This window comes from Cupressus sempervirens, chromosome 1 (genome assembly GCF_028749045.1).
Source record: "Cupressus sempervirens isolate cs-2001-9-10 chromosome 1, ASM2874904v1, whole genome shotgun sequence".
Classification (NCBI taxonomy): domain Eukaryota; kingdom Viridiplantae; phylum Streptophyta; class Pinopsida; order Cupressales; family Cupressaceae; genus Cupressus; species Cupressus sempervirens.
The window spans coordinates 897,333,973-897,350,692 of NC_143118.1; positions in this window are offsets into that span (position 1 = coordinate 897,333,973).

Here is a 16,720-nt window from a genome sequence, read left to right on the forward strand (position 1 = left end):
TAACACAGGAAATCTTTTCAGGAACAGTGTTTACTGAGCAATGTCGGCCAATGAAGGATTTTGTTACTTTAAGAAATGAGGTTTAATTATTTCAAGTATAGATTATAGCCAATTGAGGTAAAGATTATTGGTAATTGCAACTTGTAAATGAGCTGACTTGATAATTTTTAGGTATATATGAAAGGTCAAGTGGAGAATTCTAAAGTGTAATGAGCAAGTATGCAAGTGTATTGATTGTTTGAAGAGGAAAGTGTGAGAAAACTTTGAAGGATGGTCAGATATCCTTGAGGAGTAGCAAAGTTTTATTTAATCAGGAAGGATGTAGTGAAGCAGAATAGAGATCTATAATTAATAATTTATTTGCATCTCATTTAGGTCATTTCATTGTTACTTTCTCACCATTGTAGCAGTGATTCCTAAATCTCTTAACAGAGTTGGTTTAACAACCATTTGTAAATCCTCTAACAAGGTGGAAATTCAATTGAATTTTTCTAAAGACCTCTTGCAAAGCCACTCTTAATAGGGTGATTAAATCCTCTAACAAGGTCACACCTAATAGTGTGTTTTGTAACCTTTCACCAGGTTGGCTCCTAACAGGGCTCACTTCAGAAGAGTGAAAATTAGTAGCTAGTTACTTGGTGGTTTTTCCCATATTGGGTTTCCACATTAAATCTAGTGTCTCATGTGTTCATTTTATTTCTTTTATGCATGTATGTTAATCATTGTGAATGTTTAAGATCTATTAAAGTTAACATACACTGCATCTACCGAGTTACAACATTTTCTGTATGTTTATTGAGTGATAGTAGTAACTAGTTTTATTAGATATCTAAGGGATTTGTGGATTTTTTTTTGTGGTAACTGATTCAACCCCCCCCCCCCCCCCCCCTCTTAGTTACTCCATCTATATTTCTAACAATTAGTAACAGAGCTTTTGGGGCTTGCAGAAAAGGTTTCAAGGACCTAAGCTAAAGATCAAGATGTCTTACAAGAGAGAAATTCCAAGGCTTAATAGGGATAACTTTTTACCATGGCAGGGACTGATGAGACTTCATCTAGCTTTCATTAGAGATACATGATTAAAATATCTTGATGAATAATACACAACTCCTTCTAGTACATTATCTATTAATGACATTGTTGAGAAGAAGACTCATAACACCATGATGATAGACATTGCATCTGCTCTAAGCTATGAAGAATTTGATGGTATCAAGGATTGCAAAATTGCCTTTTCTATGTATAACAAGTTGAAATATATATATGGAGGTGATAAAAATGGAAGGAGAGCCAAAGAAAAAAGCCTAATATGACAATTTGATCAGATGAGAATGAGAGAGGATGAAAGCATTGCCAAATATGTTGAGAGGGTCAAAGCAAGTGTTAGTGCAATCAAAGCTTTTGGAGGAGACATCAAGGAAGAAATAGTTGTAAGTAAATTTCTTAGAACATTGCTTCCCATTTATCCAATTAGAGTATCTACAATTCAAGAAAGAAGATGTGAAGCAAATCATAAGATAAATTTGGATGCCATAGTAGGAAGACTGACAACCTTTGAGCTAGATAACTATGACAATTATGTTCTAGCTTCCAAGAATATTGAATTTGCATTTGAAGCCAAGCTTACACTCAAGGAAAAAGGGAAGAAAGTAAAGGAATCTTAGTTAGAAAGTGAAGAAGAATCAGAAGAAAGCTCTGACAGTGATCTTGAAGTTGTTGAACCTCTACTTGCAAGGAAATATTCTAGAGGTAGAGGAAAATACAAAGGTAAAGTTTCCCTATTCTATTTTTCATGTGAGGAAATTGGTCATATTGTAGCCAAGTTCCCAAACAAGCAAAGTAAGGATGAGAAGAAAGGTCATAAATGCAATGGCAAGAAAGATTTCAAATCATTCAAGGAAAAAGGTAAGAAAACATGTTTTATGGCTAAGGACTCTAAAGATTCTGATAATAGTGAGGATGAAATTGTTTACATTGTTGTGAAAGATGAATCTGATAATGATGAAGAAAATAAGATGGCACTTATCTCTCATGTGAGAAAAATTTATACATGGATCATAGATAGTGGTTGTTCACATCATATGACTGGTGACAAAACTGAATTTGAACACTTTGAAGACTATGATGGTGGTAATGTAAGGTTTGGAAATAATGAACCTTGTTGCATAAAAGGAAGAGGTTGAATCTCATTAATCAAAGAACTTGTATGTGATAATGCCTATTGGGTTGAAGGACTAAAACATAATCTGTTGAGTGTGGCACAGCTAATCAATATTGGATTCAAGGTGGAATTCATGCATGAAAAGGCAAGACTCATGGATGACAAAAGAAAGTTGATTGGATCAGGCAAACAAATAAAAGGTAACTTGTTTTATCTTGATCTTGGTGAGTGCTCATGTTTTATTGCTCAAGTTGAAGAAAGTTGGCTATGGCACAGAAGGTTATGTCATGTAAATTTTGATAACATGGTGAAAATAAGCAAGTTTAGGAAAGTAAGAGGCATTCCTAGTTTGAAGAAAACTAATGTTGGTTTATGCAAGAATTGTTAGATTGGTAAGATGGGAAATAATAGCTTCAGTCTAAAGATATTTTGGAAATTGTGCATACTGATTTGTGTGGACCTATTGGAATTGAGAGCTATATTGGAGAAAAGGTCTTCATTCTTTTTATTGATGACTACTCTAGAATGATGATTGTTATGTATTTGAGAGAGAAGTCAAAAGCATTTGAGAAGTTTAAATGGTATTTAGCTAGAGTAGAGAAAGAAATAGGGAAAAGACTGAAATGCTTGAGATCAAATAGAGGTGGTGAATTCATCTCTAATGAATTCAACAACTTTTGCATTGAAAGAGGAATCAAAAGATAGGTATCAGCCCTTGGAACTCACGAGCAAAATGGAATAGTTGAAAGAAGGAACAAATCTATCATGGATTGTGTAAGGACTCTAATGATTGAAAAGAACATTGCTATCAATACTGGAAGGAAGCTATCAACACTATAGTTCATACCTTGAACCAAGTACAGTTGAAGAAGGACTCATTCAAAACCCCCTATGAGTTATGGTATGGCTATAAACCCAATGTAAGTTACCTAAAAGTATTTGGAAGTAAATGTTACATTTTGAAAGAATCTAGAAAAGGAAAATTTGATGTGAAGGGTGATGAAGGTATATTTTTGGGATATTCTTGCAAGAGTAAGGCATATAGATGTTTGAATTTGTCTACTCACAAAATCATAGAAAGTGCACATGTGAAAGTTGATGAGTTTGCAGAAAGGACTAAAGAAGAAAGCAAAAATGAACTAGAAGATTATAGGAGATTTATTTTCATTGAACCTAGTACGTTGCTAGACACATCTGTCAATCAAGAGACTTCTACTCCTGATTCTTCCTCAATCACCAAGTTGCAAGAAGTTCAAATTGAGTTACAAGGACCCGAGTCACATTCTGATGCTACCGAGCCAATGCCTACCAAGTCTTAGCACCCAGAACCTAAAGTTGAAATTCAAGAGGATGACAATGCAATTCATTCAAAAGGAAAGGAACCTATATTGGCTAAGTATGTCAAAAGGCATCATGCACCAGATTAGATTATTGGAGATAAAACAAAAGGTACTATGACAAGAAGTAAGCTAAAAGGTACTTGTTTACTTGCTAATTTTGAACCTAGAAATCTCAAAGATGCATTAGAAAATGAAAGTTGGATTGAGGGTATGAATGAAGAGATAATGGCTTATGTTATAAACTTGGAGGTAATATGGACTTAAAAGTGTTTACTAATGTTGATGAGGCAAGAAACATTGATGACATAAAGAGTACAAGTAGTGGAGCATTATTTCTTTGAAAAAAGGTTGGTATTTTGGACAAGCAATAAGAAAAATTGCATGTCCCAATCTATAGCACAAGCAGAGTATGTTGTAGTAGCAGTGAACTATTCTAATATTGTTTGGTTTAAATAGTTGTTGGAAGGCATGAAGGTTGAGATTAAAGAACTAGTTGTTATGTTTTGTGATAATACAAGTGTAATTGACATATCAAAGAATTCAGTGATACATTCTAAAACCAAGCACATTGCTATAAAGTACCTCTTTCTCAGAGAATTGGTGCAGGACAAGGAAATCGAAATTGGAATATGTACATACAAAAGAACAAATTGCAGACATATTCACCAAGCCATTACCTAAGGATGCATTCTTGTATCTAAGAGGTAAGTTATGGGTCATTCCCCTATCTGAAGCTCACTAAAATAAAGTTTTAGTGATGCATCAATGGGAACCAAGTTGAAGATCTATTAGTTGATGCAGCATAGTCATGGGAACATTGCATATGAATCAATGCTCAAGGTACATTAATACTCATTGAGTATGTGTTGTTTTTGGCATGTGTTGTCAAAGAGGGAGAGTTTACTATCATATCTTTTTGAAATCTGTTTGAGGAAGAGTTTGTTGTTTGGAAAAGAAGCTATGCAATTCCTTCAATAAGGGAGATTACTACATTAGAGAAGTTTGTGGCATAAAATCTAAGACGGGGAAAATTTTCTATTAGAGAAAGACTTCTTTGCAAATTTCATTGCGCTATGACATGTTGTGTTGCCATCTATGCCAAAGAGGGAGATTGTTGGATACAATTGTCTAATTGTGTGTTGTCTTTGATGTTATGCAAATTTCATATTAGTTGGCAAATAGTATCTACCAAGCTCAATTGGTCAGCAAAGCAAATTTTTGTGTCTACCGAGCATTCTTGGAAATTACTCTTTGTAGACAATGTCTACCGAGCTCACTCAAGCATCAAAGGAAAATGTGGCAGAAAGTAGTGTTAATTGAGTTCACATGGTTAACAAAAGAAAGTGTTTAATAAGTTCACTCAGTCTCCAAAGGATTTTGCAGGGTTCGTAGTGTTAACTAAGCATTTGTTGGTTAACACAAGAAATCTTTTTAGGAATTGTGTTTACCGAGCAGGGTCGGCGAATGAAAGATTTTGTTACTTTGAGAAATAAAGTTTAATTATTTCAAGTATTGATTGTAGCCAACTGAGGTAATGATTATTGGTAATTGTAACTTGTAAATGAGTTGACTTGATAATTTGAAAGGTATATATGAAAGGTCAAGTTGAGAATTCTAAAGTGTAATGAGCAAGTATGCAAGTGTATTGATTGTTTGAAGAGGAAAGTGTGAGCAAACTTTGAAGGATGGTCAGATATCCTTAAGGAGCAGCAAAGTTTTATTTGATCAGGAAGGATCTAGTGAAGCAAAGTAGAGATCTATAATCATAAATTTAGTTGCATCTCATTTAGGTCATTTCATTGTTACTTTCTCACCATTGTAGCAGTGATTCCTAAATCTCTTAACAGAGTTGGTTTAACAACCATTTGTAAATCCTCTAACAAGGTGACAATTCCATTGAATTTTTCTAAAGACCTCTTGCAAGGACACTCTTAATAGGGTGATTAAATCCTCTAACAAGGTCACACCTAACAGTGTGTTTTGTAACCTTTAACCAGGTTGGATTCTAATAGGGCTCACTTCAAAAGAGTGAAAATTAGTAGCTAGTTACTTGGTGGTTTTTCCCATATTGGGTTTCCACGTTAAATTTAGTGTCTCATGTATTCATGTTATTTATTTTATGCATGCATGTTAATCATTGTGAATGTTTAAGATCTATTAAAGTTAACATACACTGCATCTACTGAGTTACAACATTTTCTGTATGTTTATTGAGTGACAGCAGTAACTAGTTTTATCAGACATCTAAGGGATTTGTGGATTTTTTTTTGTGGTAACTGATTAACCCCCCTGCACCCCCCCCCAGTTAATCCATCTATATTTCCAACAAATCCACCTTCTCCTCCTTCCCCCAATGTTTTGTGAGTGCCCAAGTGGGTCCATGATACCATTGATGTAGCTGGACCTATGGCAGGAGATCCTTTAGATTCTTGTCACACTCATGCTTAGAAATTTGGTACTTGACTATTGTGTCATGCCATTACAAATGATCCACATATTTTTCATAGGTGATAGAACAATCAGATTGAGATAGGGTTATGGACGAGGAGTACTTTTCTTTGATGAAGAACTACACTTGATATCTTTGTCCTCTTCTAAAAGGAAGAAAGTTGGTTTAGTATAGGTGGATGCACCATACCAAGTATGTTGCATACGATTCTATTGATAGGTACAAGGCACGTCTTTTTGCAAATAGCTTTCCATAGGTGGAGGGTATTGATTACTTTGAGACCTTTTCTCCTATTTCCAAGATGAATTCTATTCTCCTTGTCCTCTCTCTCTTGCAATTTCTCAGGGATGGACAATATTTTAGATGGATGTAAACAATACATTTTTGCATGGAGATCTACATGAGGATATCTATATGGAGCAACCTCATGGTTTTGTGCAGGACTCTTCTATGGTGTATAGACTTTGAAAGTCCTTGTATGGTCTCAAACAAGCCCCTTGGGATTGGTATGAGAAGATGGATTCCTTCTTAATTGTATCACACTTTACATGTTTCCATTTTGATCCTATAGTGTATATTCAACATCATGGGGTTGATCTATTGATAGTTGTGCTATATGTTGATGATCATATTATTACAAGTTGCTCACCCTCTATGATTTAGAGTGTTAAACAAGCTTTGAGAGAGTGATTTGAGATGCCAAACCTTGGACTTCTACACTATTTTTTGGGCCCACGGGTTGTTCAATCTTCAAATGGAATAGCCATACTCCAACAAAAGTATCCTCTTGATATGCCTCAAAGATTCAACATGCTTGATTTAAAGCCTAATCCCACTCCTTTTCAGTTGAGTGTTGTTTATCTACCACTTGTGGGTAGTTTATTGTACCTAAAATACACACATTCAGATCTTTCTTTTATTGTTGTCCTTGTCTCTCGGCTCTCACATGATCCTCATGAGAGCCATTGGTAAGCTACCAAACCTATTTTGAGGTACATTTAGGGTATTACATGTTATGGCATTCGCTATACATTAGGGGATGCTCACATTGTTAGTTATATAGACTCGGATTGGGATGGTGATATTGATGATCAAAGGTCTACTTTTGGCTTTGTTTTCTATCTTGATTTTGGTCCTATCACATAGTCTTTAAAGAAACAACATGCTCATGCATTATCATCTATAGAGGTAGAATATAGGGCAATTGTGTTAGCTAGTTAGGAGGTTTTATGGCTTTGACAATTGATGATAGAGTTTAAATTTCCCCCTAATAGTTCCACCTTTATTTGGTGTGAAAATTAGAGTGCTATACACATTTCCCACAATCTAGTTGAGCATTAATAAGACAAGCACATTAAGCTTCATATCCTCTTAATCAAGAATTTGATTCAGGATGACTCTCTTAGCTTGGAGCATATTCCCACCACTGAGCAGGGTTGCAAACATCTTTACAAAACCTTTTGCATCCTCACAATATCTTTAGTTGTATTCTATGTTTGGGGTGAAGGAAGTTGTCATTGGGGGATCTGAGTGATGAGTCCCTCCTTCCTTCTTTTGTTTGTAGCATTCTTCTATATTTTTTTGGAGTGAGGTTTGTCCTACATAGTTTTCCTTATTTCTTCATTTTTCAAAGATTTAATTGTGTTGGGTACCTCATTAGGTCATGTTGCCAAGACACATTTATGCTTTCAACATTGTAGTTTCCATGATTTTTCATGCATTATTTATAGTTGCATTGTTATTCATCTTAAGGAAGGATGTTAGATTAAATTATTGATTTAATTATATTTATTAAATTACCTTGTCTCTCTATTTAAGATTTCAATTTATGCAATGCATTCCCATTTAATAATTAAATATTAATTATTAAATGTCATTTACCTCTTAGGGTTTCCCTTTTAGGTTTTATGATCTCCTTCTATAAGGATTGATCCATTGTATATTTCTCTTATTCTTTTTGTTTGATAATATATTCTTGCATATTTCAAAGCCAAACCCTTGCCTTCTCTTGTATTTTTCTTCTCTGTTACAAGTTCTTTCATGCAAGTGTTATATGGGATTTGTGGATTTGTTGTTATCAAATCCTTCAATAGGAAACATCATTGTTGTATGGTTGTGCTATAAACCATGAATATATGTATATGAAGTGGTATTCCCTCTCTCTCAGTTGTACTCTAGCTCAGATCATTGTGATGTGGTTCCATGCCCACACTTGCGCCAAAATGGCTTTGCACCCCCATCTCCTCCCCTCTTTGTATGCGATTGTGTGGAGCTTGTGGTACATGTCTTCCAGTATGATGGGATCCCATGCCATCCTCCTGGCTCTCCCCATTAGGTCCATCACCAGTCTCCCCCACCCACATGGGAATCCTCGCTGAATCATATCTGTGATCAGTGTCAGTGCTATGACAGAGAACATGATGCATGCCACCAAAAATTGATCCCCATACTTTGTTATCATATGCTCCCAACCTATGTATCTGTCCAAGACGGTGACATCTCTGAACACCTCTTGTAAGGCCACCCTCTCATTTGTTGGAGATTGATCCAAATATACCTGTGACACAAGATCTATATGTCAACACTCATATCCATGTAATAAAGTAAACATAACAACAACAAATGCTTAATCAACTCATTGGATCCCTGTGGCATGGAACTCAAAGGATGTGGTACACATCCTCTAGTATGATGGCGACCTCTCCACTAGGAAGATGAAAGCTGTTATGCTCACTATGCCACATCTTGGCCAATTATTTTAGTAGTCCATGGTTTTCATAGATATGGGACAACTACAATAAACCTCCAAGACTTGTGAATGTCAGCATAGATCTCTTGACATCATCTAGTTGAGGTACTAGTATTAGTCGCACCACTCTGGGAGACCTCATCAATAGTGTTTGAAATACATCCTACATAGAAAAAGCACACAAGCATCTCAGTATTTTTCATATGAGAATCATAATGAAACTAGCAAGGTCACAACTCAACTACACAAGTAAGCAACTAAGTCCTAAACTCGACCAATGATGTGAATTCTACATAAACCTCATTAAGTGGTTGAACAAGTATCATATAATACTCTCTTTAATACTCATATGATACTTTCTTCTAGTACGATACTTCACCCAATATTGTACGATATATGGGTGGGTCCAATATGATAATGTTCATATAGGGGATATGATACAATTTGAGTACTAGAAATATCATATGATAGTTTTGATAACTCTGATATGATGCTTTATACAGTATCGTATGATATTTTGTGTAAATTTACTAAAGCCCTAGAAAAACATGATAAAATGCTCAAAATCACTCAAAAAAAATGCTCAATGATGAATACTTATTGGTGAACCATACTATGCAGGCCTGTTGTGCAACCGGCTATACTTGAATCAATGTCACTCAATCAGGATCCTCCTTTGGGACATCATTCATTGTCTTTGTACTCTAAGCTCTCAAAAAAAAAAAGATTTTAAAATGACCCCTTGGGCCTCTTATATAATCTCTTGACCCTATTTTGACCCAACTTTTGAAATCCTCAAGTTAGGGAAAAAATTACACCTCTACCTAATTTTGACATCCTAGATTCATTTTCAAGATCAAAATCAAAATCTAGGTTCATCTTGATAGTCAAAATTGTGTAAATCTTTGCATATTGCTAGGGCAGCTATAATTTCTTCATTTCTTCATCATTTGTACTCTCTTCCTCTCTTCTTGTTCATCCTATTACATTTCATTTCACCTTTCTTCATACATTTCATTTCACCTTTCTTCATTCTTTGACCTAATTCTCACGCTTTATCTTCTTGGTCAAACTTAGTCAAACTAGGGCATTTCTTCACTACTTGGTGGTTACCCTTTGGTCTTAATCATGTATCTGTCATCATGGACTTTTCTTTATCTTGATTTGATCAAACCTAGCTTATTTATGAATCTCCTCTATCTCATTTCAATTTCAATCCTGAGGGCAGGAATATTCTATCCTTATTGCAAATTATTTTTTTCTATGGTTCTTTTCTTAACATATTAGTGCTCATCTTGGCTACTGGTATTGTCTATTGCTCTTTCCTCATGCTCAGTTTTGTTGCTAATTGAGTGTGTGTTTAAGATTTTCTATCTCTCTCTACTTTGAGCTTTAGAGATAGATCTATTTATCTGTTGCTTGAGTGTTGTCTTCATTCTTTGATGTAATGTGTTCCTAGATTGATCACATATTAGCCAAAGAGGGACAAATGTAATCACCCAAAAATGGTCATCTAGACTATAAGCCCCCTCTCTAGCATTTTTTCTTAATTTATCCATCACTTACTCTTGATCAGATCGTCACTTTTCTATTTATTCAATTATTACCTATGGTTTGACCACCTTATCCTGATTCTTTTATTTAATTGAAAGAACATATTCCCTTTTAATTAAATAAAGTCCCCAAAATTCCCTTATCCTAAGTGTCCACACATAAAGCATTATTCCTATTTTAAAAAAAGAGGAAAAGGCATTTTGTGTACACTTGAATGCACAATTTTCTATGTGAGAAGAATCTTCTATTTTTAAAATAACTTGAATTCTCCTCCACACATTATTTTCCTCCTAAAGTCAATCGTTGATCTCGATTAGGTGAGATGCTTGTGGACATGGATCACTCAAGATGCATTCTCCACTCTTGATTAAACTTCTTCTACCTCTTAATCTCAACCATCCATTTATCTTTAAACATGAGGGCTCTCTCCTCATTATCCATCTCTTATGCTTTGTACTAATGTTATGCAGGTGACTTTGCAGCTTTAGATAACATGGAGCATTTTTGCATTTATATTCATATTTCCTTTCTCATTGCTTACGTCATGGCATTTTAGCTTAGTCTTTCTTTATGCTCATAGTTTAGATCACCTAGTCTAAATAGGAAGCCTATAACTCTTCATATTTGTTAACTTAACTTGCATCTTACACATCATCTTAGTTTAGGTTGCATTGCATCACATTTTCATTGTGATTCTTAGATACTAGCATATTTTCTCTTATCTTTGTATCTCTTGTTCTAAGGTAAACATTGCAAGAGTTGCATAGCTTGGTTCATTTGAGAGCTATCATACTATCATTTTGCACCTTTTCATGTCATAGATAGAGAGCTATAAGCTGCCTCTCAAGTCTTCTTTTCTATGGGATTCTTTGAGAATAAGGGTTTATAGAAGTGTGCCACCTTTTATGCACACACATTGCAATATAGGACTAATCGTCAATTAATTAATTACTAGATACATAATACATGAGATAACATTATTGGCCTCAGGTATAGGTCCACATGCTAACCAACTACCTAGATCCAAGAGCATGTAAGCTAACTCTTAAATATAGAGCCTCGCCAAATTTAATACGAGGCATCATATGAAGAACAAAATAGGAAATCAACACCTGAAAAGATGAATATAACTTTTGCTAGTTGTTACATTAAAGTATGTGCACTTAGGATAAAGATCCATGATATATCCACAATATGAAGCCAAGCTTGCAAAATCTAGAAATAAAAAACAATATTTGCCAATACAAACTATCGAACAAGTAATTGTAAATAGAAAACAATAAATATATTTTTGGGTGGTGTAAGATTGCTAATATCCCAAGGATTCTCTTGCATTACTATCTTTGATTTAAATGTCACATTAGAGAAAGTGAAAGATGAACCCTTAAACATAACCCTTCAAATTACTCAAACTAGGTCAACACAACCCAAACAGGATGCAAGGGATGTCAATTCTAAATCTAATACTCTTATCAAGGCATCTACTCATAAGACTACTTTCTATATGATGTTATTTCCCTTAAATTAATGATTGTTTTAATTAAGTATTCATTAAGTGCAAGTAAATTAATTAATTGAGATACACATAAGGAAATAGCATGTATGATAGCTAAACACATGAAAGGATTAGCTTTGATGCATCATACTAATTTCCATGAAGTGAAACAGGATGAATTAAACTCACCTTGAGTGTTAACGAGGAGAATGAAATCAAATATGAGAATCAAGTAGAAGACAATAAGAAAAATTGAAATAGACCGAGCTCTAGACTTGGTAATTGATATCTACGAATTTTGTGAATCTAAAGGTCTCTAAATAAGGATGTCCTAGAGGTTAGGGATAACATAGATCAAGGATGAGGTCATCCTTGACCTAAATTGTATAAAATTTTGACATATGGAGCTCCACTTGCAAGTTGAAACCCTAAAATTTTGAGATCTAAATTTATTATTAATACCCATATGATACTTTGATCTAGTATGATACTTCACCTAGTATCGTATGATAGATGGGTGGGTCTAATACGATAATGCTCATATAGGGGACACAATACATGAGTACCAAAAATATCATACAATAGTTTTGATAACTCTGATATGATACTTTATAAAGTATCATATGATATTTTGAGTAAATTGACTAGAACCCTAGAAAAACATTATAAAATGCTCAAAATCACTAAAAAAAATGCTTGAATGATGAATACTTATTGTTGGACCATATTGTGGAGGTTGGTTGTGCAACCAGCTATAGTTGAATCAATGTTGCTCAATCAGGATCCTCCTTTGGGACATTATTCTCTATCTTTGTGCTCTAAGCTCTCAAAATCAAATAAGACAAATGATTTGAAAATGACCCCTTGGGCCCCTTATATATAACCTCTTAACTCTATTTTGACCTAACCTTTGAAATCCTTGAGTTTGGGCAAAAATTACACCCCTACCTAATTTTGACCTCTTGGATTCATTTTTGGGATGAAAATCAAAATTTAGGTTCATCTTGATAGTCAAAATTCTTCCTTCTTCTGCACAATTGGCTGACTTTCTAAGGCATAATCTTTGCATATTGCTAGGGCAACTATCATTTTTTCATTTCTTCATCATTTCTACTCTCTTCCACTCTTCTTGTTCATTTCATTTCACCTTTCTTCATTCTTGGACCTAATGCTCATGCTTTATTTTCTTGGTCAAACTTAGTCAAACCAGGGCATTTCTTCACTACTTGGTGGTCACACCCTTTGGTCTTAATTATTTATCTGTCATCATGGACTTTTCTTTATCTCAATTTGATCAAATCTAGCTTACTTATGAATCTTCTTTATCTCATTTCAATTTTAGTCCCGAGGGGCAGGAATATTCTATCATTGCTGCAAATTACTTTTTTCTATGGTTCTTTGCTTGACATATCAGTGCTCATCTTGGGTATTGGTATTGTTTATTGCTCTTTCCTCACGCTCAGTTTTGTTGCTAACTAAGTATGCATTTACGATTCTCTCTCTCTCTCTCTCTCTCTCTCTCTCTCTCTCTCTCTCTCTGCTTTGATATTTAGAGATAGATCTATTTATTTATTGCTTGCATGCTATCTTTATAATTATGTTCCTAGATCGATCACACATTAGCCAAAGAGGGACAAACGTAATCACCCAAAAATGGTTATCTAGACTCTGAGCCCCTCTCTAGCATTTTTGCTAAATTTATCCATCACTTACTTTTGATCAAATAATCACTTTTCTATTTATTCAATTATAACCTATGATTTGATCATCTTATCCTAAGTCTTTTATTTAATTGAAAGAACATATTCCCTTTTAATTAAATAAAGTCCCCAAAATTCCCTTATCCTAAGTGTCCACACATAAAGCATTATTTCTATTTTAAAAATAAGAGGAAAAGGCATGTTGTCTACACTTGAATGCACAATTTTCTATGTGAGAGGAATCTTCTATTTTCAAAATAACTTTAATTTTCCTCCACACATATTTTTCCTCTTAAAGTCAATAGTTGATCTTGATTAGGTGAGATGCTTGTGCACATGGATCACTCAAGATCCATTCTCCACTCTTGATTAAACTTGTTTTACCTCTTAGTCTCAACCATCCATTTATCTTTAAAAAAGGGCTCTCTCCTCATTCTCCATCTCTTATGATTTGTGCTAATCTTATGCAGGTGACTTTGGAGCTTTAGATAACTTGGAGCATTTTTGCATTTATACTCATATTTTCTTTCTCATTGCTTGCATCATGGAATTTTAGCTTAGTCTTTCTTTATGCTCACAGTTTAGATCACATAGTCTAAATAGGAAGCTGTTGGAATGTCTTAATGGGAAGAATGCTTTTGAGAGCAGGGGGGGGTGAATCAGAAGTACTAGCCTTTAGCCTATTTTAAATCCTTAACAACATATAACTGAAATTAACATGCATGCATATAAACATTAAACAATCATGAGAAACAAACATACATCATCACATAACACTTGAGATTTTGGTAACACAAAAATCCTCCAGGAATAAGAAGGTAAAACTAGGGTGGGGATGATACCCACAAAATTACTGTAGCAATAATGTTTAACCACTTATGATGGTCTGCCCTGTTAAAGGCTTTACATTGTGTCAATAGTGACTTGGTTAAAGGATTTACAAACACTTTCCATGAAGTGTTACCCTGTTAAAGGATTTAATCACCTTTTAAAAGGATCTACAAAATAGTTGCTAAGCTAACCTATCAACATAGGGTTTCCTTTCTAATACAATGGCTAGAGAGTATTAGATATAATAAACCTAATAGCTTACAATCCTTGATTGTTGAATACATGCACTTGATCTACTTTCTCTGATCGTGATCCTCTGAGATCTGATATTTTTTCGTATCCCTTGCTTTGTTCTGATCAACTAAATGTCTAACTGCTACTCTCTTCCTCTAAGTCTTTTTACTCTTCACTTTGAACTCCACTATAGTTTCCCCACCCTCTCCTTCATCCATTCATAATACAATGAGATTTCATCTTCCTTATAAAGACATTCGAAGACTTAGGGTTAGATGTGGATCTATGATCCATATTGAATCTCTATTTCTCGCTCATTCTTTGCACTTTTGTTATTGGTTGCATGCCTTCATTTTTTTAATTGGTTGCATGTAGTTTGCATAGGAAAAATAAAAGATTCGATCTTATATATTTGATCCTTCTAGATCCTTCAATTTCGGCCATAAAAATGGTTTACATATGAATTAGTGAAGTTACAAACTCATATGTGCATTCTATGTTACTCAGCACTTACTAATTTCTAATGCTCAACACATGTAACAAAACTATCTCACTTGACTCCTGTTGCATTTCTGTTTTGCTCGGCATCATTTGTGACTCAGCACTAAAATATCACTCGGCTCCTGTATCATGCTTGGCACCTGAAGTCACTCGGCACTTGATCTTCACTCGACACCTGAAGATCACTCGGCACCTGAAGGCTGCTCAGCTTCAATGTAGAAAGTGGTTAAGTGTGTTGGCACTCAAATGTCAAAACCATTATGAGACTAACAAAAGCTTGTAACTCTTCATATTTGTTAACTTAACTTGCGTCTTGCACATCATCTTAGTTTAGCTTGTATTGCATTGCATTCTCATTATGATTCTTAGATACTAACATATTTGCTCTTATCTTTGTATCTCTTTTTCTATGGTGAACCATGCTAGGGTCGCATAGCTTGATTCATTTGACAGCCATCATACTATCATTTTGCACCTTTTCATGTCATAGATAGAGAGCTATAAGATGCCTCTCAAGTCTTCTTTTCTATGATATTCTTTGAGAATAAGGGTTTATAGAAGTGTGACACCTTTCATGCACACACATTACAATATAGGACTGACCGTCAATTAATTAATTACTAGATACATGATACATGAGATACCATTATGTGACCTCAGGTATAGGTCCACATGTAAGCTAACTCTTAAATATAGAGCCTCAACAAATTAAATACCAAGCATCATATGAAGAACAACACATGAAATCAACACCTAAGAAGATGAACATAACTTCTTCTAGTTGCCACATTAAAGTATGCACACTTAGGATAAAGATCCATGATATATCCACTATATGAAGCCAAGCTTGTAGAATCTAGAAATAAAAAACAAGTATTTGCCAATACAAACTATCAAACAGGTAATTGTAAATAGAAAATAATAACTATATTTTGGGTGATGTAAGACTGCCAATATCCCAAGGATTCTCTTGCATCACTATCCTTGATTTAAATGTCACATTAGAAAAAGTGAAAGATGAACCATTAAGCACAACCCTTCAAATTACTCAAACTAGATCAACACAAGCAAAAGAGTATGCAAGGGACATCAATTTTAAATCTAATACCCTTATCAAGGCATATACTCATAAGACTACTTTCTATATGATGTTATTTACCTTAAATTATTGATTTATTTGATTAAGTATTCATTAAATGCAGGTGAATTGATTAATTGAGATGCACATAAGGAAAGAACATGTATGATAGCTAAACACATGAAAGGATTAAATATGATGCATCATAGTAATCACCGTGAAGTGAAACATGATGAATTAAACTCACGTTGAGGGTCAATGAGGAGGATGAAATCAAATATGAGAATTAAGATAATAACCAAAATTGAAATAGACCAAGCTCTAGACTTGGTAATTGATATCTACGAATTGTGTGAATCTAAAGTTCTCTAAACAAGGATGACCTAGAGGTTAGGGATGACATAGATCAAGGATGAGGTCATCCTTGACCTAAACTGTATAAATTTTGACATATGGAGCTCCATTTGCAACTTGAAACCTTAAAATTTTGAGATCTAAGTTTATTATTATGAAAATCTATAAATCTACACCTCTACACAAAAAAATTATATATATATTTTGGTGGGGGGTGGATCTTGCATTGGTCAAGCCTTGGTTGAGGAATCAACCTTAAAATGAAAAGGCATGT